The sequence below is a fragment of the Erithacus rubecula genome, assembly GCF_903797595.1.
Source record: "Erithacus rubecula genome assembly, chromosome: 5".
NCBI classification, from domain to species: Eukaryota; Metazoa; Chordata; class Aves; order Passeriformes; family Muscicapidae; genus Erithacus; species Erithacus rubecula.
In genome coordinates this window covers 49,751,793-49,777,651 of record NC_136687.1, presented here as the reverse complement: position 1 = coordinate 49,777,651, position 25,859 = coordinate 49,751,793, and the positions used below count along the sequence as shown (strand labels likewise).

Here is a 25,859-nt window from a genome sequence, read left to right as displayed (position 1 = left end):
GCCAGCTCACTGTCCTTCCAGGACTCTGCCTCAAGAGCTTGGTGCTGTGGCTGAAGCGTGGTGCTGCCTTTGTGCAGAGATGTTCTGCATGTGAGGAGTTGTATACAGTTGCACAGGAGTGCTGTGTAGTTTCTTCATTTAGCAACGTGCTTGAAAAGGTTGGTCAGCATCAGAAAAGAAATATACACACTCTACCTCCACCACTGAGAATAGAGTGAGTAATTTAAAACAGTCTCATTGTAATGTCTAGGTTATGGCTTAAAGCATCTGTTTCTTGGTGGATAGCTGGTTGTACTCCCATGGCAAGACTGCTGTCCTATGTGCACTGCTTTCAGCAGCAGAAAACAAGAAAAAAATGTTTGACTCAATCTTTTGCTGTATTAGCAAGCAGAGTCAATTCTCAGTCTTTCTCTGAAGAGTGGGACAATAGTTAATGGATGTTCTTACATACTTCAGTTTTAAAAATGAATAATTTTTAAAAAGGTGGGGAGTTGAGTGGGTTATTAGGAGAGAAAAATTCCCCTTCCTTTGTGAATTGGTTAAGGTGACATAGAACACACACCCCTGCAGGATATTCCCAGATAACAGAGGGGAAATGATTGTTTACAGCAAACTGTTATAACCAAAGTGAAAGAGATTCTTCCTCTACCTTCACACAAGCAGCTCCCCACAGCTTTTGAAAAATGAACCTTTTTCCATTACTCACAGTATCTTTTTCAACAGCCTCCTCAATACATACAGGATGCTGAGTTCATTAGTCTTCTTTGTTTGCATATTCTAGGGTGTAATTTTAAAAGCCAGGTTACCTAAAAAGGGGATAATTCTTCTAAAACTCTCTCCTGGCAGCAACATGTGAAATCTGTACAATTCAACATTGATGTTTACTATGGTTAGTTCAGAGAAGATTAATGTGTTGCTTAAAGAACACAGCGTTTCCCTGAATGAAATTTATCAGTTGACAGCCCTGGAATTACTTCTTTAAGTTAAGAAAATATAGACTTTGGCACTGGTTGAAGATTTTTGGGGGTGAGTGGGAGGGTGGCTTGCAACTTCAGAGGGTGTTAGACACATACTGAATACGTGTTGAAAACAAAAGTCTGTTGAAATAACTTTAAGCTTGAGGCTCAGACTAACAAATAAAAGGAAATGCAAGACAGAGCTCATGTTAGATCCTTGGCTGTACTTGTTAACACCAATATTTTGCACGCATGGAGTGCATAACACAAGCACCCATCCACCCTTTGGCAAGTAAATGACAAGAATAGTGGTGTTTTCTAGGTAAGTAAAGCAGTCTCTACAAGAACCTGTAGAAAGCCATGTCTGTATTTAAAGATCTCCTTATTATTATTTCCTATGTATATTTAGTTCACATTTTAGTCAGACACTGATATCACTAGAAACATTTTAAAAAATACATTGGGAAATACAACAGGAAAGACAGAAATGTACATCAAATGGACAATTAACACTAATAAAACTAATCTGCTGGGAAATCCTCTCATTACAGAGCTATTCCGGTACATGGACATTGAAAAAAAAAATTATTAAAAGATGAAGAATCAACTGCTTTATAACTAGTGAATTTCATAGAGGACAGCACTGTCACATCTCTTGGAGGTTTATAAATAACTGATAAATGCAAGATGAAACCTCCTATATTTTCCCTCTTCCTTACCCAAATTTATCTGTGCTTCTGTTTGAAGGTTGTATGGATGTTCTTTGTCTAGAACCCTGGCCAAAATGCAACTAACAAGGAAAGTAAAGTTATTGAAAAGTGACTTAACATACTTGTTATTGTGTATTTGGACACAGCAGATTATTAGGCATCTGTCCACATCCTCAGAGTTTCAGTGTTGTGACTGTACATCCCTAGATGATCACAGCCTGGACAGGTTTTACTATTATTGTATTTTACTACTACCAGTTCTTTTGCTACCATAGGCATAGAATTGATGCCCCATTGCTGAACCTGTGTGGTCCTTACAGAGCCTAAACTGTTCTCCAGGTGCTGAGGCACTCTGTGTGCACACCATTACCCTGGGCAAATGTGTCTTACCTGTTGGTTACAGGTAAAAAAAGGTCTCTCATTTAAAACCAGGGACCATAAACTGCAAGGGTGAACAGTATTGCAGAGCAGCTAATGCAGCATGGCATCCATCTGACCTTACAGTGCGATAGGCTGTTTGCTTACCCATATAATTAAGGAAAATAGTTTGTATTTTGCAAATCTAATGTACATTTGAGGGAAGATGTAGAGAAAGTGTCAGGACTATAGATATTGCTGCTCCAGGGAAGGGAATAGCCCCTGAGCTGAATTTGACCTTTTCATGAGGATCTCTATATAACCCTGTATGAGCTCTGTAGGTATTTTTTGTTCTTTGTGATGGAGTTTTCTTGACCCTTCCTAAGCCCCACAGAGAGATGCTTTAATGGCATGTTAACCTACTGATCAGTGAACTCTGTGCTAATGGGTCATGCTGGAGGCAGAGATTTTCTCTCTGATTGCTGGGATTATGCATGGAAAGTCCAATTACCTGCTGGGGCTGGGGTGAGAAAAGTCACACACTGACTCTTTAGCATTGTGTCTGCAGGAGCTGTAACAGCATTGGGTGTTGCAGGGGTAATCTTGGGGCTTTTTGGCTGCTGTGGACAGTAGAGTGAAAACTTTATTATGTGACTTTCCCCATTAGTAATTGGAGCAGGAACATAGACATAAAAATACATTAGAGGCCATGGCTGTGTTTCTTCATAACCATGTTGTGTTTGGGGTTGTGGCTTATCTTTGTTTTTTTGAATGTCAAAAGTCAGCTTGCCCCTTTTAAAGTCGTTTTGTATTTTGAAACTCATTGCACAATTTCAGCTTAAGGAAATGCATTTCCAGGGATGGTGTAAAGCAGACTCCTTTCTCTCACATCCTGCTGCCTTGCTATTTACCTTGCTCTCATGTTCTGTTTGAGGAGTCCCCATCAGAATTTAGTAACCACGTTGACACAAAAGCTCTGCTTTCATAGGGAAAATGAAATTATGGCATATATAAAAACAAACAAACAAAAAAAAGTGTGTGAAAAAGTAAGTCTTTTTCTCAAAAAGAAAAAAAACCGAAGGCATGCATATGTACATGTAAAAGTAGCTTCATAAAAATAGGTGCATGCCTTGGTTGAAGTCCCTGAAGTCCCTACACTGAACAAATGACATCCTTGAGGGGTTTGGTGATTTATCAGGGTGGGGAGGGGGCTGAGCATGATTTCTGACATTATTGCTAATGATTATGTGCCAATATGGGAGCTTAGCTTGTAACACATCAATTTTGAAAAAAATGTATTTTGAAAAGCTGTCTTGGATCTAGGAATGCTGTTATAGTCTGGACCAGATTATAACAGAAAGATTACAACACAAAGACCCTTACATTAACAAGCCAATACCTGATGCAGAGAGCACATATGTGGGTTGTGAAGGATTCAAGTCTAATCTCATGAGTTTATCTGATTCAGGTCAGGGATGTGGGGCTTTATTTCCCATGCTGTACCTGAGCACTTCAAGCCTCTTCACCTGTGGCTCTTTCTCTTTGTATGTATGCTGAAATTCCTAATCAACAGATCTGGATCTGTCATGTTGGAAGTGACACTTTTAATGTCTGGGCTATTGACTTATTCTGTGTTTTGTGATCTGTCTTAAGAAATACTAAATTCCAATACTAAATTCTACAATTCAGAGCAGGGTATTGGGTATTCTGTCTTTCCCGCAATGATTTTTGAGGAAATTATTTTGAAACATCTTGGTTTCAAGAGTAAAACCTATATTTGGATTTGGGGTTTTTTGTTTGTTTATTTTTCTTGGGTTTGTTTGGTTGGGGTTTTTTTTCGTTTTTTTTTTTTTTTTCTTTCCATTCAGAAATCATCTTGGACAAACTCTTTTCTAGTAATAAATATGGAAGTATTTGTTTCCATCTTCAAGCTGGTATGCTCTGCACTGTGTTGTCCTTTTTAAAATACCTGTGTTCCCATGCAGAAATGGGAAAATCAGCATAAATTTACTTTTATGTCAGTGTTGCCTCAGTTGTGATCCTTTTTAGTGTCAGAAATGTTGGTACCTTCAATTTTTTTATTACCACAACTTGAAGATGATGACTTTGGGAGCTCTTCACATTTTGTAATAAACTTGAGAACAAATTTTAAAAAATCAAAAATGTGCTTATGCAACCAAGTTTTGGGAGTCAGTGCTCTTTCCCTCTTTAAGAGACACCTCCTCTTTGGCTCCCATGTCTCACACAAGTGATTTTGCATTCTCTGTTCCTTTAAATTTATGAATAGCCATGTTATGTTCCTAATGTGAAAAACCTTCCTAATCAGAACTTTTGAACCCTGCCTGCAGGTGCCCTGTACAGTGATGTTACTGGCATAGTGCCATGAATTTTCAAAAACTGTGCTGGCATCAGAATTTAGTCTTGCATGGGTAATGAGCATTGGATTTTTTCAGTTTGATTTGTGTTTGCAAATCACAAGTGCTGCTTTGTATTGAATTTCACCTATCACTGAGAAGAACTTGGTTAAAGTGGTCACATCAACAATGTTATGTGTGGATAACATGAGAGTATTTAACATCCAAGGGGAGCACTACTTAGCCTGAGGGCAGGTGCACATTCAATATCATGTACATTTACAGAACACTGTATTTGTGGGCACTAACTCCCTTGATCACTGACCTTTATCTTTTTCCCTGCACAGAGGAAGTACATTCTTATTTGAGCAAGTCTTAGTTGCTTAACTGGTGCTCATTTGGGCAAACCAAGAATGCAGAGAATTATGTGTGGTTGCTCATTAATACTGCTTCAGAAACAGCATTTGCAGTGTGAACAGTCCTTTCAAGTTTATCCTAGTCTTTGACATTATGTGTGAGTACTTAGGGCATAAGAAAACTCAAGTTTTCATGCAATTTTTTTTTTTTTTTTTTTTTTTTGTACATCGCTGCTGCTTCAAGTTTTTAATATTTGGTGAAAAAAAATATAATGCCATTGCTAACACTTCTCAGTGATTCATAGTTAAGGCCACTGAATACTAGTAGTCCCAGACACATCTTGAAATCCGATCTACATTGCCATTCTCATATTTTTAGGAGTTACAAATGCACAGAACCTCCTTTACTATACAGAGAGAAGGATTTGGGAAAAGACCTGGAGCTCTAAATATGCTTTTTAGTTAAGACAATGTCTTTCATGTTGGAAAATAGAGGCAGATTTTAACATGGATGACCTTAACAAAATAACAGTGCTTCAGAGAGTGGCCATGAAGAGGAAGGACCAGGCAACTACTGTGCTCTAAAGTGCTAATTGAAAGTCTTCAGCCTGTTATTCTTCTGTCAAACTGGCACTCAAAAACGCATTTCTTGCAGCAGAGAACAAAATACTCTGATTTTTATTTATCCTTGTGGCTTACATTGTTACTTGGCCCACAGGCTATATGTTTGAAATCTCTCACTGAAGGTCAGAACACTCCTTTACTTCAACTTTGCACTATGTGCCAGGGCACTGAAGTGGGACTGTGGTTTCTATAAAAATTGAAATAAGCCAGTGAATAGTAGTTATTTGCTCTATTTCATCCCACCTCAGAAAGCATAAGTATAAAGTGTGATTTTTAATTAACAAGCACATTGTCCCAGTGCTTTGACTTGGAAAATTACGTATCAGTATCTAGAGTTCAGCAGACCATTCATTTCTCCCTCCAAGAAATAAATAGTATCCTTCAACTTCCCAGGACTGTTTTTCTGCTTACTTTTAGCAGCATAGGTACATATGAAGTATTAATGATGAAGGTAAAATAAATGAAGAGTGAAAATTGAACAAAACTATGCCATTCGCAAAGCAAAACAAAAGCCCCAACTCTTTCCAACACCACATCTCCTTCATTTCATCACTACAATGGCTCATGATGACATCCACCAAGAGTTTTACCTACTAACCTTGAAATGTATCTTTGTGCTTATTGTCAGGACCTTGGTGGCAAATTGAGCTTGACAATGAGATGGTGAAGGCAGGGGGAAGCAGGGTGACCTGGGACGCGCAGTTCTAAAACCTTTCAAGGTCCGTAGAGTGCCTTTTCCTTTCCAATGAATCAAATTACCCACTGGGCAGCTCGTTCTCTTAGCTAATCATTAACGTGGCACCTGTGAATTATGGAGCTTGTAACCCTTTCTCATGCTAATTAATTTTTTCTGTGTGTTAGAATACTCTATCTGCTGGTGCTGTGCGAGGCTTCAGCGGGGCTGAGCGCGCTGAGCCTGGTCTGGGTGTCCAGAGCTGGGCTTGCCCAGCTTGTGCCTGGATCCTGCTGCTCCCTGGGCTCAGAGAAGCCAGCCCTGCTGGCACCTGCTCCTGGCCAGCAATCCTGGGAGAACTCTGTGCTGGGTGCAGCTCATTCCAACCCTGTCAGCTGCCCTGGGGTCCTGGTGCCTGCATAGGTGAGTAAGCAAGGTGAGGTTCTAAGCTGTGCCCTTCACTTGGGATGAGTTTCACTTAGAATAACTCCTTCCTCCTTGTGCTCAAAAGTGCAGGTCTTGTAAGTCTGATGCATGTGTAGTGTTGTAGTTCTGGTTGCTTTAGTGGATCTGTGGCCTTCAGCTGTCTGGTGCCAGTAAGAGTGAGGCCAGCTTAAATTCCAGCTGAAGTTGATCTCTATTCCTTCTGCACACTGCTTGTCTCCTCCACTCATCATGCACTCATCATCATGTGGGTTTGAAGGTAGCTTTTACATCATGCTTTCCCAGCATAACAGAATTAATTTGAAAGGGTTATTCTTGCATGTATGGTATAAGGATTTTGCTTTACTTTGTACTAGTTAGAAGAAAAGATGTTTCTTATTTCCTTATAGTAGCACAAGCATTAAATGGCAGGTGCTGACTCAATTTCTGAAGCCACTGAGAGCAGCTGTGCATCTTTCACATGGCAAAGAGTTTTTGTGCAGCCCTTTTCAACATTTTGAGGGAAGGAAATCTCATACCTGCTTGATGTGACTAGAAAAAGGATTCTATTTCAAACACAAACACTTTTCCAGTTTTAACAAGTCCAGCTAGGATAGTGTGCAGCAAGGGATTTGTTTATAAAGTGCATATATGGTCAGAAAATAACTCTGCACATATGCTGTCATCTTTCTTCAGAGGTCCAAAATCTTTCTTCCAAAATAGTTCTGCTTTCCACAGTGCAAAAATAAATGGTGATGACTTTTTACTTCAATCTGCTCTAAAGTGGTGTGAGAAAATGACCTGACTTTTACTCTGATTTGTTTATTGTCAACAACAGTGTTAATTGGCTTTCTAATGTGAGCCAGAGTGTGCAGCATGATTTCAGGTGTGATTGGTAAAGCAGGGTGTTGGAAGAACAACTTTTTATTGTTCTGTTTGATTTAAACTTGTAGCTTTGTAAGAGAAATAGTGATTTTTCATTGCACCCCTTCTGTCAAGCCACTTCTCATCCTATAGTTGCACTTGCAGGTCTTACTTCTCTCATGGCAGTTAACAGCATCCTTACTTTTTCTACCCTCAGAGCCCTTTAGAATAAAGTAATATCTGACACTTAAATTGCAATTTGCATCCTGAGAAGATTTTGAAAGTCTGCATTAATGCCTCTTCCCTCAGGCAAAGAGCAACATGCATGTTTTTTAGATGAAAGCTAAGAGTGTGCTAAGTTACTTATTTGAAGCATGCAAGGAATTGGTACCATTTAATATCAGAGTAAGTGTCTTGACCATGTAATTAACTTTCAGCTCTACGGATATGAATGATTGGCACTTAATTATAAGCAAAAACCATGAACTGGAGTGTCATTACTCCACTTGCACTGAGGCAGTACTTTGTAGCACATGGCAGGGAGGAGGGACTGACTCTTGGTCCTGGGACTGGGCAGCACAATTTGGAGATGTCTCTATAATATAACATTGAAATAAGCACTATATGCCATGAGACATCTGCCTGGCTCTTACTCAAATGAATTAAAAATTGCTCTTTTTCTCAGTGCAGGTTTTCCATGAAATGCAGGGCATTATTTAGGTGACAGGTTTGCTTTTAGCAGAGAATCCACTGAAGCCACCTGTAAAACTAACAGTAAGACATCAAATCAAGACATGAGTGGTCATGATGCAGTTCAGTGTGAAGAAGCCATTGAAACCTTTTGTTGATTTCCATGAGCAGTAATTTAATGGTTCAAAATGATGCAAGACATATAAAGTCTTCGGTTTTTTAACAGTCTTTTTCTTATCCAAGGTAGTTAGAAAGATGAATGGTTAAAAAAAAAAAAAAAAAAAAAAGCTCTGTTTTCTTTTAAAACAATGAATGAATTGAGAATGCAATTTAAATCAGGTTTGACAGCAAATCATGATGTGGATATAGTTTTGAGAAGCTTCTCTAAATAACCATGATGATGATGGATGTGAATAATGCAGTTCATTAATAGCAAAAAAGGGGAGATTTTAGCATTAGCTAAATTTGTTAAACTGTACTTGGAGTTTATCTACAAACTATTGTTAGACTGTATGCCCAGCTAGAGAATACTGTATGCATAGTTACAGCATATTGAAAAAACTCAAGATCTAAACATGAGAGCTGTTTTATGCCTTCTTCTAAGCTGAAGCAAGCCACAGTGATAAAATACAAATACTGGAGATCTTCTGCAAAGGAAAAGAAAAAAATTGTAATGAGACTAATCAAGTTAGTTAATCTAAATAATAATGAATGTCAACATCTGTGAAAGTTCATGCTTATTAAAAATAAATAAATACACTCAAGTACATGGTGTGTTAAAATATTATCTAGTGAATTCTCTCACAGTTACTTTTCTCTTTGTCAAGGGAGATTCTACTCCATAGGAAAGGAGATACTATAGAAGTCATGTTATTAGGGGGATTTCCCGGGGCATTGGTCATGGAGGATGATATTATTCCATATTAGTATGACTGGTAAAATTTGGGGCCCTGGTGGCTAGCTTTAAATACTGAGTTGCACAGGTCCTCAGAAGATTTATGAGGAATACCTACATTTCAGTTATTGACAATATCTTGCTTGCCTTATTTATTTGCCCTGTCATCTCCCTGCTTTTGGAAATATCACCTCTAATTGTTCTGAATAATTGCAGCAGCACCTGCTGACAAGCCCAGACCTGATATAATGGAAGCTTTCCCACTGCTGACTTCAGCCAACAAACCATTTGTGTCTTTAGCAGATGTTTTCCTTCTCTTTTTCACCTGGGATTCACTTAGATCTATTCTCTTCCTCCAGTAAAGCCAGCCACCTCTTTCAGACTGTTTACCATCAGAAATGACATTGACTGGGTTACTGGCACCAAACTTACATGGATTTTACTTAGCTGCAGTGTTGATGTATTTTCTTCTACTCTCTTCTGGTTTTCAAAAGTTTCACATTTCATATTTTTAGCCTTCTTATTTAATCAGAAAAGTCCTCTACATTGTCTGCCTTTAGATTGTAGGTCAGTCTGAGTACAGGTCTTATTCTATTACCATCTTGAAACAGTGACTTGCTTCCACTTGCTTTTAATGCCTAAAGTGCTGTGTTCATTACTTTTTTACAGTTTGTATAATTTTACAAATTTCTAATAGCTTACTCACTATTTAATTAATTAATTAATTAATTAATTAATACTAATTATTTATTAGATATTTATTTTATTTAATTTATACTATATGCTACGAATGCTCATTGAAAAGCAAAACAAAACCAAAAAATGATTACCAAATAATGAAATATACCCGGATGAATGGCACTGCAATGGAAAACAGCAACACCACCCCACCACCCCCCAAATAAACATTGCTCATAATATGTACTTTAGATCTTTCTGTTCTTGGGATGATGTGCCATCTAAGTGGGAACAAATAATAATATCAGTTTCTTTGGACAAGATAGATCTGGATAAGTTAAAAAATTCACTTTACATGGAACTTTATAAGTTAAACTTTTTGGTTCACTCTTCTTTGGTAGGGTAGCTACACTGGAGTGTTATTAACAAATTGATATTTCATCAGCGTACAACATAGACATACACATTCAAAGTGTTTCTAAATGTTTCAAGCTGGACTCTGATACACAGCAGCAATGTCTTCCCTCTCTCTTTCCCTCCTTTGCCAAAACTACTCCCTCCTTCTAAACAAAGTGCTAACAAACAGACTTCAGCTCTCGCAGAGCCCTTGAGGAGCTGAGCAAGCCCTACTGCTTTATGAAGTGATGCAAATAAAGTGGTGTGTGCCCTTTCTCAGTCTTTGTGCAGCAAAGGATGAGTTCTAAAATCAGTGCACTGCCCTTCAGTCACAGGTTTTGTGGGATTCCTTTATAAAATGCAAATCTACAAAGTCGTGGACGTGGGCTCTTCTTTCCATGTCACTGTACCTTCTGCTGTCAACAGGGCTGACAAAGTCTCTCTGCATTCTTCCAAGGTTTTAACCTTACATACCCAATGCCAGAAATGCTTCTTACCTCTTTCACCTAGGCTGGTTTTTACTATTTTGTGCTGTATTGTAGATAGTCTTTCTCTTAATTAAAAAAGCATCTCAAAGGTGTTCATTTTTCATCCAGGAGAGCTTTGTTCACGAGTTGGATGTCCTTTGGACATTATCTTTTTTTTGGCATAGGATGTTAGTCTTCTGTCTTGGAATAAACAGAGAGGTGGATAAGTAAATGAAGGTATTTCAGTGGTCCAAACTATATTACTAAATCTTAAATGCATATGCTCTACCAGATTTCATACTGGATAACAGGCTTCCTCCTATTCTGCTTACTATCCTTAATTGTCCTAAGCTGATAGTTGTGTCCTGTGATTTTGGAAGCTGTGTGGCTGTTTGTTTCTTGAATCAAATTGAAAGTAAATTCCAACTTGCCACTTCTGTTATGCTCAAGTCTCATCCTAATCAAGAGTTAAAATTCTCTGCACATGATGCCCTATACTGATATATTCCTTAATATGGTATTATTTCAGTATCTACACTATCAGGTTGTGTAAGCTGCAATTAAAGCTGTAAATTATACACTTCTCCCTCATCACTCCTTTCTCAGTGGTAAGTCACCAAGATGTTTGCATTGATACAGTTAACAGTTTACAGCCATTCTTTCTTTTGGAAGGTTCCAGTTATAATCATCTCCAGGCTCCAATTTGTGCCGTACATGGCCATCTATGTGGGTTTTTGTACCCATGCCAACCACCTGGGTCCCATTACTCCCATTTGGTTCTCATTGCACTGACTTCCTGTCTGTATTATGGAATTTATTTAAATTTTTGAACATTTATCATAAATGGTCTTGTATGGTCTGTACATGAAAAAAAAAAAAAAGAAATTGCCACCCCATGTTCTAAAAGTATAATTTCTGCATATTCTTACTTATTTGTTCTAATATCAGTCTATAGGAAGACAGTAGCAAAGTATAAGAATGCCTCTTGACAGAGTTTCTCCACAGAGTAAATAATGTTTTTAAACTACCAGTTTTTAAAATCCCCATGACTATTTTTACAGAGTCATAGAAAAATGTTGCAAGAGATCTCCCAGGGTCATCTGGCTGTATCCCAAGGCAGGATCCTTATATATTTAGGACACTCTAGATAGACAGTTCTCTGACATTTTGTGACATTTTTACCCATTTAAGTGGATATTCTGTCGACTTTACTGGTGTCTCTAGACCACCAATATGCAACAAGAATTTTTTATTATGTAGTAATGCCTGATGCTGAGGCTGAATTTGCTATTCTCTTTCTCACTGGGAAATTATAGGATGCTTTTTCCTTTCCTTAAGCTTTTATTTTCATTTTCAAAGCATACGTTTATGTTTATATATGTATATATATGGATATAAAATATATTAGAGCATCTTTCATAGCTTAAGTGTTTGCATCATACTGCCCTTCAGAGATTAATGGCAGGTAAACAAGCACAGCTTTTTACTTGTAAGCAAGGACAATGATGGTGCTAAGCAAAAACATGTAAAGTGCCTTACACCTTTCTACATGAATGCAAAAAGACAGAGGAGGATTTGGACAAGGGAGTGAAGTTCTTTTCTTTCTAATGAATTAGAATTTTTTATTGCAGTTTAGTCCTGCAGGTGGACAGAATCTACCTCCCATGGCCAAGCTCCTCAATTCTCCTTTGCCTCTGCTCCAGCCTCACTAGTACTTTCTTTCCCTGATGACAGAACCTACACATCAGTTGCATTAAATAATCTGTGCATAGACTATCCAGTCCAGATTAGGGATTTTGTACTGTAGTCCCTGTAGCAATCTCAGAATGTCATGGAGGGAATTCACAGTGACTGAGAAACTCCAGTACTTTTTGCTGGGTTAGAAAGCAGCTGGGAGCCAGAGAGGGGTTCAGTTCCAGAGTCACACTGTCTAGAGGCAGGTCTTTAGGCTGTTGCCACGTATTTCTTTCTATTATGTGCCTGTTGGGGTCAAGAAAGCAGAGAAGAAATATAGATCTTGCCTTCCTTAAACTGAAAAGGCTTATATATGGAAAGCTATGCCATAAATTCTAGTATTCTGTGAATTTTTAACTTGGTTGGAAGGTGAAAAGACAAAGGCACAGCTGAAAATGCTAGCTGATTAGTCTTGTGTATAAAATCCATTTAAGGGGCAATAGCAAACTTCTGTATAAAAATTAATTAGAACATAGCACAGTCAGTTGAGATCAAAGAGCGTACATTTATTGTGAAATATATGGTTGCTGGAGACAATTCATTTTTAATTTATTAGATTCCATAAATTGTTTTCTGATAGGTTAGGAACAGAGATCTATCAAGCTTATTCACATAATGCTGGCTCTGGCAACTAGCTAAGTGAATTATTGTCTTGAAGTATATGCTTACCCTTTAATGGTAGTAGACACAGCAATGAAACTACCTGGAAGTAGTGCTAGTGTGTTTGCAGGATTACAAAAGCACTTCTAGCATAGTGGAACAAAGTGATATTAGCAAAATAAAAGCCCCATGCTTTTCGTGTAAGGAATGACAGAGAAAGAAAACATTGCTTTTATCTTACTGGTGTGATATCTGGCATTTTTTAAGAGATGCATATTTGGAAAGATGGAACCTGAGGTGGCAACATCCACGGTGCTTTCAGGTTCTTGAAATGTGGGCATGAATTAGTGGTGGAATTCCTCTGCTGCTATCTTCTACAGTGCCCTTGTTTTTTTGCCAGGGACAGAACCAATCCATCCCATTCAGAGCATGACTACCCTTTCACCCAGCTGGTTTAACTTTGCCTTCAGATTGCTCACATTGGTACAATCTGGCCTCATTTTGCTGCTCCAGCAGTTGCCCCTGATAAGAGAGACTTGTAAAGCCTTGGTTATTTTTAGTGTTGTTTCATAAACTACTGGAAAATATGTAAAAGTCAGGTTTTTCGCTCACCTTTTCCCTTATTAATTTCTGCTTTCATCCACTATTAATATGGCACATGCTGTGCTAAAATCAAGGATACTGTAAAAGTTGCAGTGTGTATAGAATTAAAACTTTGGTGTCTGATCAGTTTAAAGGCAGGGATGCTATAGGAGCATGGGAATGAGGAAAGGAAGGTGAGCAATATTCTCCTGTTTGCAAACCCTTGACTTACCTGCACATTACACCTGCTGTTCTTTCACTGTAACTGGCTCTGGAAACCAATCTTACCTTTATATATTACATAAAAAAACCAACCTTCATGTTTTAGGTTTTTTCCCCCCTTTTTCTTCATCCTGTTGTAGTTAATTTTCAAGTACAACTCTTTATGAATTTCAGAGGTAGTCTGATAAAGCAGAAGAAGATTTTTTAGATGCAAAAGAATCTTAAAACATCTGCTGTGTAAAGAAACCTGATGGAAGAAGGATGGAGAGTGCTTACATATTCTCAGAATTGTATTTTAATTTCCAGTAAAATACATATGCCAAACTCTTCAGGAAAACAACAAGATCTTTTGTTTTCATATTGTTTTGATATCTAGGGTCTTTTTTATGTTGTCAAAATATCTGCTGGCAATTTAAATATAATATGATTGCACCCCTCTCTTTAATTTACAGAAGTAATGAGACTCTCAAAAAGAAATTGTATTTTGAGTATGTCCAAGTGTGCACATCTAAATCCTGTGGAAGATTGAAGAGCATCAGACCATTATTTTCTGAAAAAATAAGCTATTGCAAATCAGCAGGCATGAAGCCAAGTTTTAATAGAATAATTTATTATAATTTGATGTAGATGGTGGATAGAATGGATAGATTGTAATTGAAGCTAAGTGAATAATTCCAGTAAATAATTTATTCAATGAATTTATCCTGTTTTCCTGGTCAGAGATTGTTTTTCTTCCCCCTTTCCCTTCCCTCCTTACATTTTATAGCTCCTGGGGGTCTTTTTTGTCTAACCAGAGGGGTGAGGGCTCTCAGTTTCATTATGTGCTGGGTGTGCTGCCATTTCACACCTCTGCATCCCCAGGTGTGCACAGGTGTTCCCCAGACTTGGGGGAATCTGGTGGGGCTCTGTGTGGGACATGCCCATCATGGCAACAGGCTTCCAGAAACGTGGGCATTCCTTCAGGGCAGGAATTAGTTATGTCTTGGGCTTTGAGCTTCACAGATGGGTGGAAACTCCTCATCAGAGACCTGCTCAGGACTGATAGCAAGGGGCTTTCTGTAAGATGGCAGTCATGTTTCACTTGGGCTGTCCACATCTTTAGCTTGTGTGTGTGCAAGGGCAATGGGGGAGAGATTTGGGTTTGGGTTTGGTTTTCCAGGGCTTCCAGAAGAGAGTAGAAATGTTTGTGCTGTAAAAATTCCTTCCAAGAAAATGTCTCCAGTCCAAGGAATTTGTTTATTGAGCAGGAGCTGTGCTTCCAAAGCCTTGTGTGGTTTTATTGCTGTTACTGTATGTGCTTGCATCCTGCCATTTGATCAGGCTGGCCAATGTGCTGTGTCCTTATCCTGTCTTGTTCTGCCCTTTCTTCTAGGTTTTCTTCTAGCTTTTAAAACATTTTGAGTTTTTAATCAAGCTTTGTCTCTCCTTAGCAACCCACCCCTTCTTTGTTAGGTGTTTGGACTGATATTAATATTAGATGCATACATATTCAATAGATTATTTTTTTCCTGGTTCCCTCAAGGACCCAAACTAAGTCCTTCACCTTTCATTTAACATTATATGCAAATTTTTGTAAGATTTCCTGTCCTTATGGCTTTGAGTAGTAAAAGAGTTTCATGACAAAGGGACTAATCTACCTGATTGATATTTGAAGTAGCACTGACAAGCAAATTGAGCTATGGACACCTCAGACCTATTCTTATTCCTGGCAGGTTGCAAATTTAAGTAGGCATCACTTCATCAGGATTGTGATGATCACAGATTGTTTAGTGCTCAAGTAAATAAAACATCAACTGAGACAAAATTCAGCAAAGAGCGTCAACTTGTGATGTTTGATTTTGGAACTCTGACCCACCAGACTGGGATATAGAAATTAAATGTAGCAGAACCTGTGTATAGTGGGGAGCATGTCCTACTGTGGTTCATGGATTTACCAAATTAATCCTCACTGTTGGTGAGTCTGAAGATTTTAGTATTATCATTCTGTTCTATGTATTATCTCTTTGCCCATCTTATGTTTATCATGCTTTAACACAAAAATCCCCTAGATCACAGAATCTTCCCTTCCATGACCTGTCTCACTTTCTCCCATAGCTCTAAGACACCACCTGTACCTGTGGAAAAGGGCTTTAGTCCTACACTGCATCCTCAGCACCAGTGTGGAGTGATTTCACACAAGATCATCTGTCTTCTCTGTGCTGCTGTTTGTCATTGACCAAAAACATCAAGTAGCAGGTTTGATTTCTTAAGGAGGCTTGCATTTTTCCTTTGACAAAAGTGGAATTGTTTGGTTTTGCAGAGATAATCCATATGATCTTCAAAGTGACACTGTTCCTCTTAAACAACTTCTAAACATTAAACTTCAATATTAATTTGTAAAAGCAACTTATTTTAATGATAGAATGTATGAACAATAGTTTAATCTGTTCAGCAGTCTGGTGTATTTTTTATTGGATTTCTATATTAATATTGGAGCAAAGACAGTAATTTCTGGTGCTTTTACAGCTGTGAAAACATGCCTATTGCAAAAAGAGACTAAACTGTACCAAAGGGCTCACTGTGCCAGCAATATTTAATACTTCATTGTAGGTCCACTGTTTTAAACATCTGTCCCTCATTTAGTGTATTTTTAATGCAGAATTTTTAGCGTGGGCAAAAATGTGACTTTTTATAGCAAAATGCTTTCTCTGCTACTGAGAAAAAAGCAACTTCAGATTTGATGAGAAAAAGTATTTTTAATGATTTATAAGATTTGGGTCAGTTGCCTTCAACTTCCATAAAACAGTAAGTCTTTTTTATTGAAACTAACACATTTCTAAAAACACAAATGTGGTTGATAAAGGAAGTTTCCTTGAAGGAAATATGGAAGCTGGCAAGGGAAAATTACCCTGTACCCCCTGTACTCTGCTGCACATAAAAAGGAAATAATTGAGTTACACAGGCTGAGGCAGGTGAGTGCAGCAGAGTCCTGCAATAGAAAGGAAGAAATAGGAAATGAGTTGTGTGAAAGATACTGAGGTTGTGGTCACCAGATGTGATTGTCAGTGTTCTGTGGGCATCATAATGTTCAGGTTGGAAGGGACCTTGTGAAGTCATCTGATCCCAATCCCATCTTCAAATGGTGTGAGATGAGAATGTTGGAAAGATGTATTGGGGTCTTGCTATGAGTGAACAGCCCATCAGCTGGGGAAAGGACCTGCCACTGCTGAGGCTGCACCTCAAATCCTGTGCTCAGTTTTGGGCCCCTCACTGCAGGAAGGACATTGAGGTGCTGGAGCCTGTCCAGAGAAGGGCAGTGGGGCTGAGGAAGGGTCTGGGGCACAAGTGCTGTGAGGAGCAGCTGAGGGAGCTGGGGGTGTTTGGCTTGGAGGAGGGTCAGGGGAGACCTCACTGCTGTCCACAGCCACCTGAAAGGAGGCTGCAGCCAGGGGGGGATCAAGCTCTTACCCCAGTTGACAAGAGGACACAGCTTCAACTGTGCCAGGAGAGGTGTAGGTTGGATATGAAGAATTTCTTCAGTGAAAGGCTGGTCAAGCACTGGAGCAGGCTGCCCAGGGAAGTGGTGGAATATACATCTCTGAAAATATTCAACAATGTATTGATGTGTTACTTTGGGTTGTAGTTTAGTGGTGGCCTTGGCAGTGCTGGGTTAATGGCTGGACTCAATCATCTTACAAGTCTTTTCCAAACATAATGACTGGCTACAGAAGAGAGCAGCATGTGTACATTGCAATTCTTCCACATTAGTGTAATTTCCACTATCATTTTCTGGAAAGACTTAAAGCAGTTTCTTATGCATGTGAAAATAAGAATACGCTTGTGCTTACAGTACATTAAACAAATCTACAGAAAAGCAAAAGAAAACACAGTGGTTTTCATGTACTAAATTAAATTTCCAAATACATGGCCCATGCTCATCCCATTTAAATATTTATCAGAAATACATCTTAGATTAATTCCTCCCTCTAACAGGTACAAGATCGCCCAACTTATTCTTTAAAAGGACTTACATTTTCATCTCTAACATCACAAAAAATGTCAATGGCTTTTTGTTTATTTGTTTGTTGTGCAGTAATGATGCTTGGAAACCAATTAGCTTGTTTAGATGACATAATCCTACATCAGCCCACAGGAATTAGTTGGTGGATGGGGATGTTTTATCCTGCAAGGTGGGAAAACAAACACTAGATTTACAAAAGAAACACTTTTATTTGTAAAAGGAATAGTTCAGAGAGGGAACTCTGCATTAGGACTCAAGAGTTTAATGCTGAGACTCGGTGATATCTTAGTTAGTAGGAAAAGTATTATGGATCTTATGTGGGAAGAGCACTTGAAATTATATCCACAGATATATTTAATACACCTTCCATTTGTTCCTGTCTTATATCTCAGTATTTGAAGAAAATTTATACTCTGTCTCTTACGTGAAGAAACTGTTTGCAAAAAGGAAAATTGTTTGGCTCATATTAACTTTGCCTCAGCTACACCTTCCTTTACCCAGGTATATTTGTACATGTGTATTACTACCTTGAAAAATGGACCAGCAAGCTAAGCTGGGTACCTCCAGAAAACAGAAAAATGCTCTTCTTTACCCAGGAAATGCTTCTTGGTTTTGTGTGGTCTTGTTGCACTGGCAAGGTTTTTTCAACAAAATATAATGGGTAAGAAATAAAAACAACCTTTCTGAATTTATATACAGACACTAATTATGTCCAATTCTTTTTCTTTCTTCTTTCATTTTTTTTTAACAAAATATATATTTCATTTGTACAAGTACATGAAGTCAATGTGAACTATAGGAATTCAACATCTTTTATGTTTTGGGTTTGTCTTTTAAGCGGATCTGTTCTTACAGTTTTCAGCAATATGGTATGTGGATTAGAATTAAAAATGTTTTAAAATCAATACAAAAAGGGTGGATGAACCCTTAGCCCAGTGTAAATTCAGTGTTTTTCTGTTGTCTTTCCTGGATTTGAGTGCCACAGCTACAATTAAACTCCACTCCCTCTTTTTGTGCTATTTCTTCTATCAGTTAGGCAGAAACTGCATGGACTCAGATGGGGAAAAACTGAATCTCAGAAGTTTGGGTTTTACTGTTCAATACTCCTGTAAACAAATATGAGAACAGGGTGCTACAAGCAGAGATTGAAGGACCTGTAGTGCAACTGGATTGAAATTAATCACACTACTGATGTTGCATGATATATAATTACACTTCATATCTATCTCGAGAACTGCAAAACAAAGTCCAAATACTTCAACAGTGTGAACTGTGAAATACAGCAAGTTTTATAAGCAAATTTGCTTGCAGTGCCAAGCTCCTCTTCTTTTCAAAGTGCCTGCTGGATCTTTACTCAATGGCTTTATTGTTTTGGGATCAGAAAGCAAGGACTTCAGCTCTACAATGCACAGTTTGTCACCCTTTGGATAAAGGAGCTGTGAACCAAAGCAGCAGGACATACTTGCATTTAACACAGTGTGCTCTGAAGAGTGGAGCACATGCTGGCAAGACTTGAAAGCCCTGAAATGCCAGCCAGTTCCTCCAGTTAAATTGGTGAGACCTCCACATACCTGTGGGGTGTGAAAAGGCCCCGGTGCTCATCATTCTGCATTAGGATTGAGTTCATCTTATCAAATGGGCCTTTGAGCATATTGAGGAGCAATTTACCAACCGAAAAAATCATAACGATTTTCCACTTCATTTACCTCAACAGTAGCTACGTAATGTCAATAGTTTTAAACATTTAATTAGACAGACCACGTGTTTTATGCTCTACTAATTACATAAAATTGTGCTCAGTAATTTTCTCCCCATTGAAACGAGCCTGGAGCAGCTGTTAAAACACTAATTAGGTGACTGGCTCCACGCAGTGCGTTTGACTGGGCGCCAGGCGCATTCCTCCGGTGGTGAGCGGGGCTGCTCCGGCGTGCGTGACACAACTGTGCCCATCTCTGCTGCCACACAGCCCACTGGGGACTCCAAACATCTACCTTGGCCTCACCTTACAACACTAACGATATCTGTATAAAATGCAACAGTTCAGAAAGCTGTTCCGTTTATACGGGGCTCGTAGTTTTCTGTGCTTCCATTTTGCTGCTCAGTTTGACGCAGAGTTTGTCATTTGCAATCTCCTGTGAAATCAGCAGTTTTTATTACATTGGAGCTGCCTTACAGATATTATCTCACAATACAGTCAAATGAAAATGCATTGCTGAGCCTGGTACAAATATACAGATATTTTAGGGGTGTTGTGTCCCTAAAATGTTTTAAAAAGTTATGTGAGCCTCAGTTATGCATGCATATGGTGACAAGGGATGAGAAAACCTTTTTTTTATTTTTCAGTTTTACACAAGATAATTCTGAGAGGTTTTACTTATTTTAAATATCCTTAAGAATGGGCATTCAAGTCTTACCATCGACAAGTTTGGTGAGCCTAATGATATTCAGAATTGAGTCAGTACCTCTGAATGTCTTCACTCAGAGCTTTAACCATGGATATAACTCCAGTAAAATCAGGTTCTCTTAATTAGTGACTAAGTCTGTACAGCTGCAGGCCTAATCCTGGCATTCCTACAAGGACAGAGGCCTGGCAGAGGGGACCAGGTTGCCAATAACAGGAACTGTCTGACAGTTCCTACCTCAGCAGTATCCCAAACCTGCCCATGTCTCTGTGAACTGGGATTTTGCTCTTGACCACATCATGATGATTCCAGACTCAGGATTTGTTCCTGAAGAATTCATATAGGAAGAAATGGCCCATAATGGCCATCCTCAAAACACACATTTATTCTTTTCTCTACATCTTTTTTTTTTTTTTTTTTTAATTGAACCCTAATGAGTATACATAAATCAAAAATTCAAAAGAAAGTAGGGGGTTTTGCCTTTTACAAATGCCTCTACAGCCACGAATGTATGCCTTTTATATTGCAAATTAATTGATGGTATATATTCTTAGTTAATCTCTGGTCTTCCCAAATTATGTTAACGATACTTCTTTTTTAACCATTTCCAGTGATTGGTGATGTACCTGACAATGGGTCTTCTAAAATACAGAAGACACACTTTTTTTCCCTAAAAGAAATTATAATTCACAGAAAAAAAAAAAAAAAAAAAAAAAAAAAGGGAGGAGTTGCCTTTTTTAGCTTCCATAGCTTTGCATTTCATTGTTCATTTGTTTCTATGGCTTCCAGGTAATCATGAAGGAAGGTTAAGGTGTGATGATAAGTTTGCATAAGATATGCCAGCATTACCTGCCCCAAAAGGCAGCAGATCCCCTCACTCTATTGAGGAGGGGAAGTTGAAGGTGTCATTCCTCAGTGTCTTTCCTCCACCAGCTGGAAAAAGTACTGAGGCCCCACAGGCAGGGTACTTACTGATTCCTCTTTATGGCACAGCTTCCAGTCCATAGACTGAGGGCAGGTACAATTTTGAACTGTCTAGAAGGAGGAGGAAGTTCTGCTAAAAGTGATATGGGATTTATACCAGGGAAGGGCAAGGTAGTAGCTCTTCCCTCTCCAGGGCCACCACCAGCCAGCTGTGCAAATGCTGAGGCAGACTGGACACAGCAGTGTCTTTGCTAATGGCTCACACTGCAGAGATCCCAAGCCAAAAGTTTTGTTTCTGGACTGCTCTGATAGACTCTAGACTGCCCAGGAAAATGGATTTCAGTTTGGGTATCCTACCCAAAAGCTTGAAAGAGAAGATTCTTATGTGGAGAGGGAGAGAAGGAGTCAAGCACCTATGAGCAATACCTACTTCCTAAAACCTTAAAACTTTCACCTCTTATCTGTCAGTAACTGGAATTTTACTCAGGGTCTTGTCTTAAAACCTCTCTGGTATGGCATAAGAAGCAAGCTACATTTTCCTGACGTACCTCAAAACACAGTAAGAAGTCTATCTTTTGTTTTCAGGAACCTTTTCAATTTTAAATTACTTCATCTGCTATTTTAATTTAGTGGCCTAATGTTTAAAAGTGCTGTGGGGACTTCATGAAGAGCAGGAGTGGTAACACTCCACAAAGCCATGGGAAAGATGGATCTGGAGAAGCCTGTTGTGTATTTCCAGTGTGAGGCTTTTGGAGCACCAGGCTGTGAGGCTATGGGACTTCAGATGTGAGCTGAAAGAGTTAATTTTCAAGTTCATCACGAGCTGTGTTTACTGATCCTTTCTTATTCCTTTGTGGTAATTGGCACCTCAGATTCTCTGCTAATTAATTGGGCTGCAAGGGGCAGGTGGCGCCATTCTATTTTGATAATCCCTGTCAGCAATGTCTGTATAATCTCTTTGTTTAATTAAAATGAATTTGTAATAGGGGTGCATGAACTTGCAACAGTTTGAGGTCTTCCTTTCTCTCTCTCTCTCTCTCTCTTTCTTCCCCTCTCTGCCTTCCTCCCTTCTGGCTGTGCTTTGCTTCACTTCAGTGGGTGTTCACTGCTGGGGGCAGTTCTGCACTTGTGGAACCACCACAGTCTATGTGCTATTGTCACTGGAGTCTCTTTGGAAATGTCTTCTCTCATTAACACTCCCCAAGACATAAGCCATTTATTTTGAAACGTCTTTTTTTTTTTTTTTTTTTTAAACAAAGAACATATCTCTTAAAATATTTCAAAACTTTTTCATACTTTAAGTAAAAATAGTTCAGACAGTGCATTGAGGATTAAAATAATTTGAGTTAAAACCAAAATATTTAACCACTGAAACACATTACTGTAATGCTTTATCAATTCATTGCTCGTTTATCTCCATGGCCCTGACAAAAATTTCAAGCAAGCAAACAAAATCCAGTGCCAAAAGCATTGTTTATCTTAAGTTAGTTCAGGCAATATGAGCAAGGGTCAACTTTTTAAAACTCTGACTGAGGACAGATTTCAGAATGAAGAACTGGAAATTTCTGCTAAGTCACAGATATTTTCAATGTGTGCTTTATTATGATCATTGGAAGCTTTTCATGCCAGCTGCAAATACAGAAGTGGATTGCAAGCCTCGTCCTTGAGGAGGCTGCATGGCTTTGAAGGTCCCCTCCTTCTCCAAGTGCTTCCTTAATGTTTTGTCTAGCTTCTCTTCACATCCAGAGCAGAGGACAGAAAGTCTCAGGAGCTGGAACAAAACAAAGAATTTGTTTCACAAACATTTTAAAGGGATAAGAAGATGAAGGAGAGATGAAGGATTCTTGTGCCATGGAGGACATTTCACATCAAGTGCTCATCTTGTCCAGTGCCTGATAGCTTGTTTCTTCTGGCTCAAGGTTCAAGGGGAAAATGACACACTTTGCTTTTCTTTTTTTTGCTTTTTTTTTTTTTTCTCTTGTGGCTGTACAGGAGGCATTATGGAGCCTAGCAGAAATCAGAATCCAAATTTTGGCCAAAATATAACTGTTGATAGGTTGCTGAAGGAGTCTGTCAAACTTCTGTAGTTATATGAATGCACACAGTTCTCTAGAATCTAAAAGTAAAACAGAAGATGGTTTATAGTAGTTTAATTATATTACTATCCTTTCTGTGTTCAGTTGAGGTCACTCAGGAAGTGATAAGTGGCACTCATGGCCCCTTTATGTTTATGTGAAAAGGTTGGCACAAAAGATCATTTCTTCAGTGGCACCTGTCTCAGCATTTCTGCAGATCTCCAAGACACTGCTGCTGCAGATATTTTTTCCCTGCAATATTGATGTGTTTGCTTGCACTGTGTGCTGAAGCCACACATCCAGCTCCTCTTTCTGTGGCATGTTTACTAGTGCCACAGATAGGTGTGAGTATCCCTGTTGTACATCCAGAGAACTTGGAAACTGTGAGATGCCAGCAGTGCAGGGTTTGTTTCATCCTTTCCTACCCATTCCTAGTGGCCCTGAGGTCCTTCTTTTCCTCCTACTGGTGGTTCAGTGTGAGTAATTAATGTCATACAACACCCAAGTCATCTGATTGGGATCCTCACACCCAATAAGTCAGCTCACATGCAGCAGATGAGGTGCTGAAATTACAGTGAGGAATGTTTTAGAAAGTTCAATTTAAAAGACTTTTTAATAGATGTCAGTGAACTAGCATTTTCAATGGGAGTTTGAAGGATAAGCTGGCAAACTTGTATTCTCCTGCAGTGCTCTGAATGGATGCTCAGAGCTGTCAGCATTTGTAACCTCATCATCAGCCTCCCAGTCATTGCTCTTTGTCAAATATTCCTACTGTCCACACTCAGATGGTCACAGGAAACTGTTTTAATGCAGTAAAACAAAATGAAGTTTCTAATTGTCATCAAATTAGGGAGAAGTTTGAAAACACAGAGACTGACAGGCAAACAAAAAAAGAAGAAATTCTTCTGTTTAAATCATCAGTGTTTTTAAGAGATTATCTAAAGCTATTTTTTTTTATTATTAAAACATAGTGAAAACATAAAATGAACACAGTCATAAGCTATCTTGCTGCTCTTTGTCCCTTAGCCATATGGGTGCTCTGCAAAGCCTAAGTTGCAAAGGAGAGGAAATGTCAGTTCTCTTTCCTGGCACTGGATGAGCATCACACTAGAAAGAACTTCTGCAACACAGCAAAAAGCAATCCCCAAACTTTAGAGAAACTGGAAATGCATTCAAGGATTTGCCTGCATCACAGACATTCTTAAGAATTTTCTCTTATAAACTGTATCTCTGATACTGCAGATGCTTAAAGTAGAAGAATATCTCCATGTATACAGTAGCAGGGAAAGAAAAAAAAAAAAGCTGAAATCCTGAAAGGCTCAAGAAGTCTGAAGGAATCTTTCCTCTAACTTGTCATTGAACACAACAGCTAGGATCAGCTCAGCAGCATCTAGCCCTTACAGATGGTGTCTATTGCAAATATGACCCCAGTGCATTTCCTTATCCTGGTAATTAAGATACAGTTGTGTAAAGGTGTGACTTCAAAGTTGTGTCTGGGCCCCCCACTCTTCTGGCTTATTAGCACATTTCCTGGATAGCTTCAAGGTTTTGCTGAGCTCTGTTAGTTTGTGAGTCCAAGTGAAAACAATGGGAGAGTTGAAACAACTTTTTTTTTTGGGACTTAATTGGATTTCTGTCCACTTGGTTTTAGGTGAAAGATTCCCAGGCAATTCCATGCTTTGTGTTCCAATGTCTCCTGATTGTGACTATTATGGATATGTGTTGTTAATTAACAGACTCACAATTCAAGCTATGGTACAGGGTTTTAGAGGGATGTCTGTAATATACACAAAAAACTGGTGTGGCTCTGGCAGTACCTCTATTCCTCTGAATCTCAGGTTTCATGGTTCAGTTTGAGTCCTTTTGGTTCCAGACCTAGTTGCTGCTAGATTGCCACAGGAAAGAATGAACACATTTGCTCCATATTTCTCTGTAGTCTAGAGGTAGAAACTCCTAAAATGTAGCATTTAATAAGTGAAAATCCAACTCTGAATTTGAATCATCTTATATAGGAATTTCTGTCCAAGGTTTAGTGTGGCAAGATCTGAGTGTCTCCCAGAGTGATCCTTCTCCCTCTGCTGAGCATCAGCAATAGCAGAATAGCAATTCAATGGCAAAGACTGTTTTGGAATATTTGAAAGGATTGCATGCATGCTAGAAACTGAATAAAAATCACTCATGCCACAGAGGATTAAATGCCTTCTGAGAACATGGAATTCCACATCTGAGACATGATTCTGTTCTTGTGCAGATGCCTTGAAATGGTAAGTCCATTTCTTTGGTTTTCAGGTGTTTGCTGCAGAATCCAGCTTTGCAGATGTGAAAGCAAGGAGCTAATGCTGTCAAAGGGTCCTGTTTCATTGTACTACTCTTGTCTCATATGTAGATTTTGAATAATAATTTTTGAATTGAGGCTCATTATGTGCAAATGGATGCTGTGAATCATCCAAAACTTATTTCCTCTCACCATCTAGAATGTGAGTATTCCTGCCTCATAAATTCAGCAGTTCAGAGGAAAAAATGTATCAGCTGGATATGATATAGGAGATGAGTAGTTGAACAAGTGATAGGATAAAAAAGACTGAGCAATAGGAAAGAGTCATACAGTTGCACAGGGAATGAAGAAGCTGCATGAAAAATTCTACAAATCACTTTAGAACAGTAAAAACTGATAACTTCTCCATTTAGTGACAAAGTTATTTGTCACAGATACTGAGCCCAACTGATGGACATCAGGCAGACAGTAAATGTGACAAATCACATTGTGCATTATTAATTTAGATGATTTGTTTTCCATTCCACAGCCAAAAAAAATGGTTATTTGGAGCTGGCAAATACAGTGGCACTGTAGGTGCTGTACTGTTGACAAGAAACAAT

At 38.7% G+C, this 25,859-nt stretch overlaps 1 protein-coding gene across 8 annotated transcripts in view; it reads left to right on the top strand.

The window, feature by feature from the left end:
* Positions 1-25,859, top strand: part of BMPR1B (bone morphogenetic protein receptor type 1B) — a 221,689-nt gene that overhangs the window by 110,769 nt on the left and 85,061 nt on the right. For 5 of the 8 annotated variants that reach the window (XM_079307111.1, XM_079307114.1, XM_079307112.1 and 2 more), the window contains one exon: positions 15,676-15,816. The exons of the other annotated variants lie outside the window; for them this stretch is intronic. The gene's annotated coding sequence lies outside the window, so the exon portion shown is untranslated. The remainder of the gene's footprint in view (positions 1-15,675; positions 15,817-25,859) is intronic. 8 annotated transcript variants of the gene reach the window in all.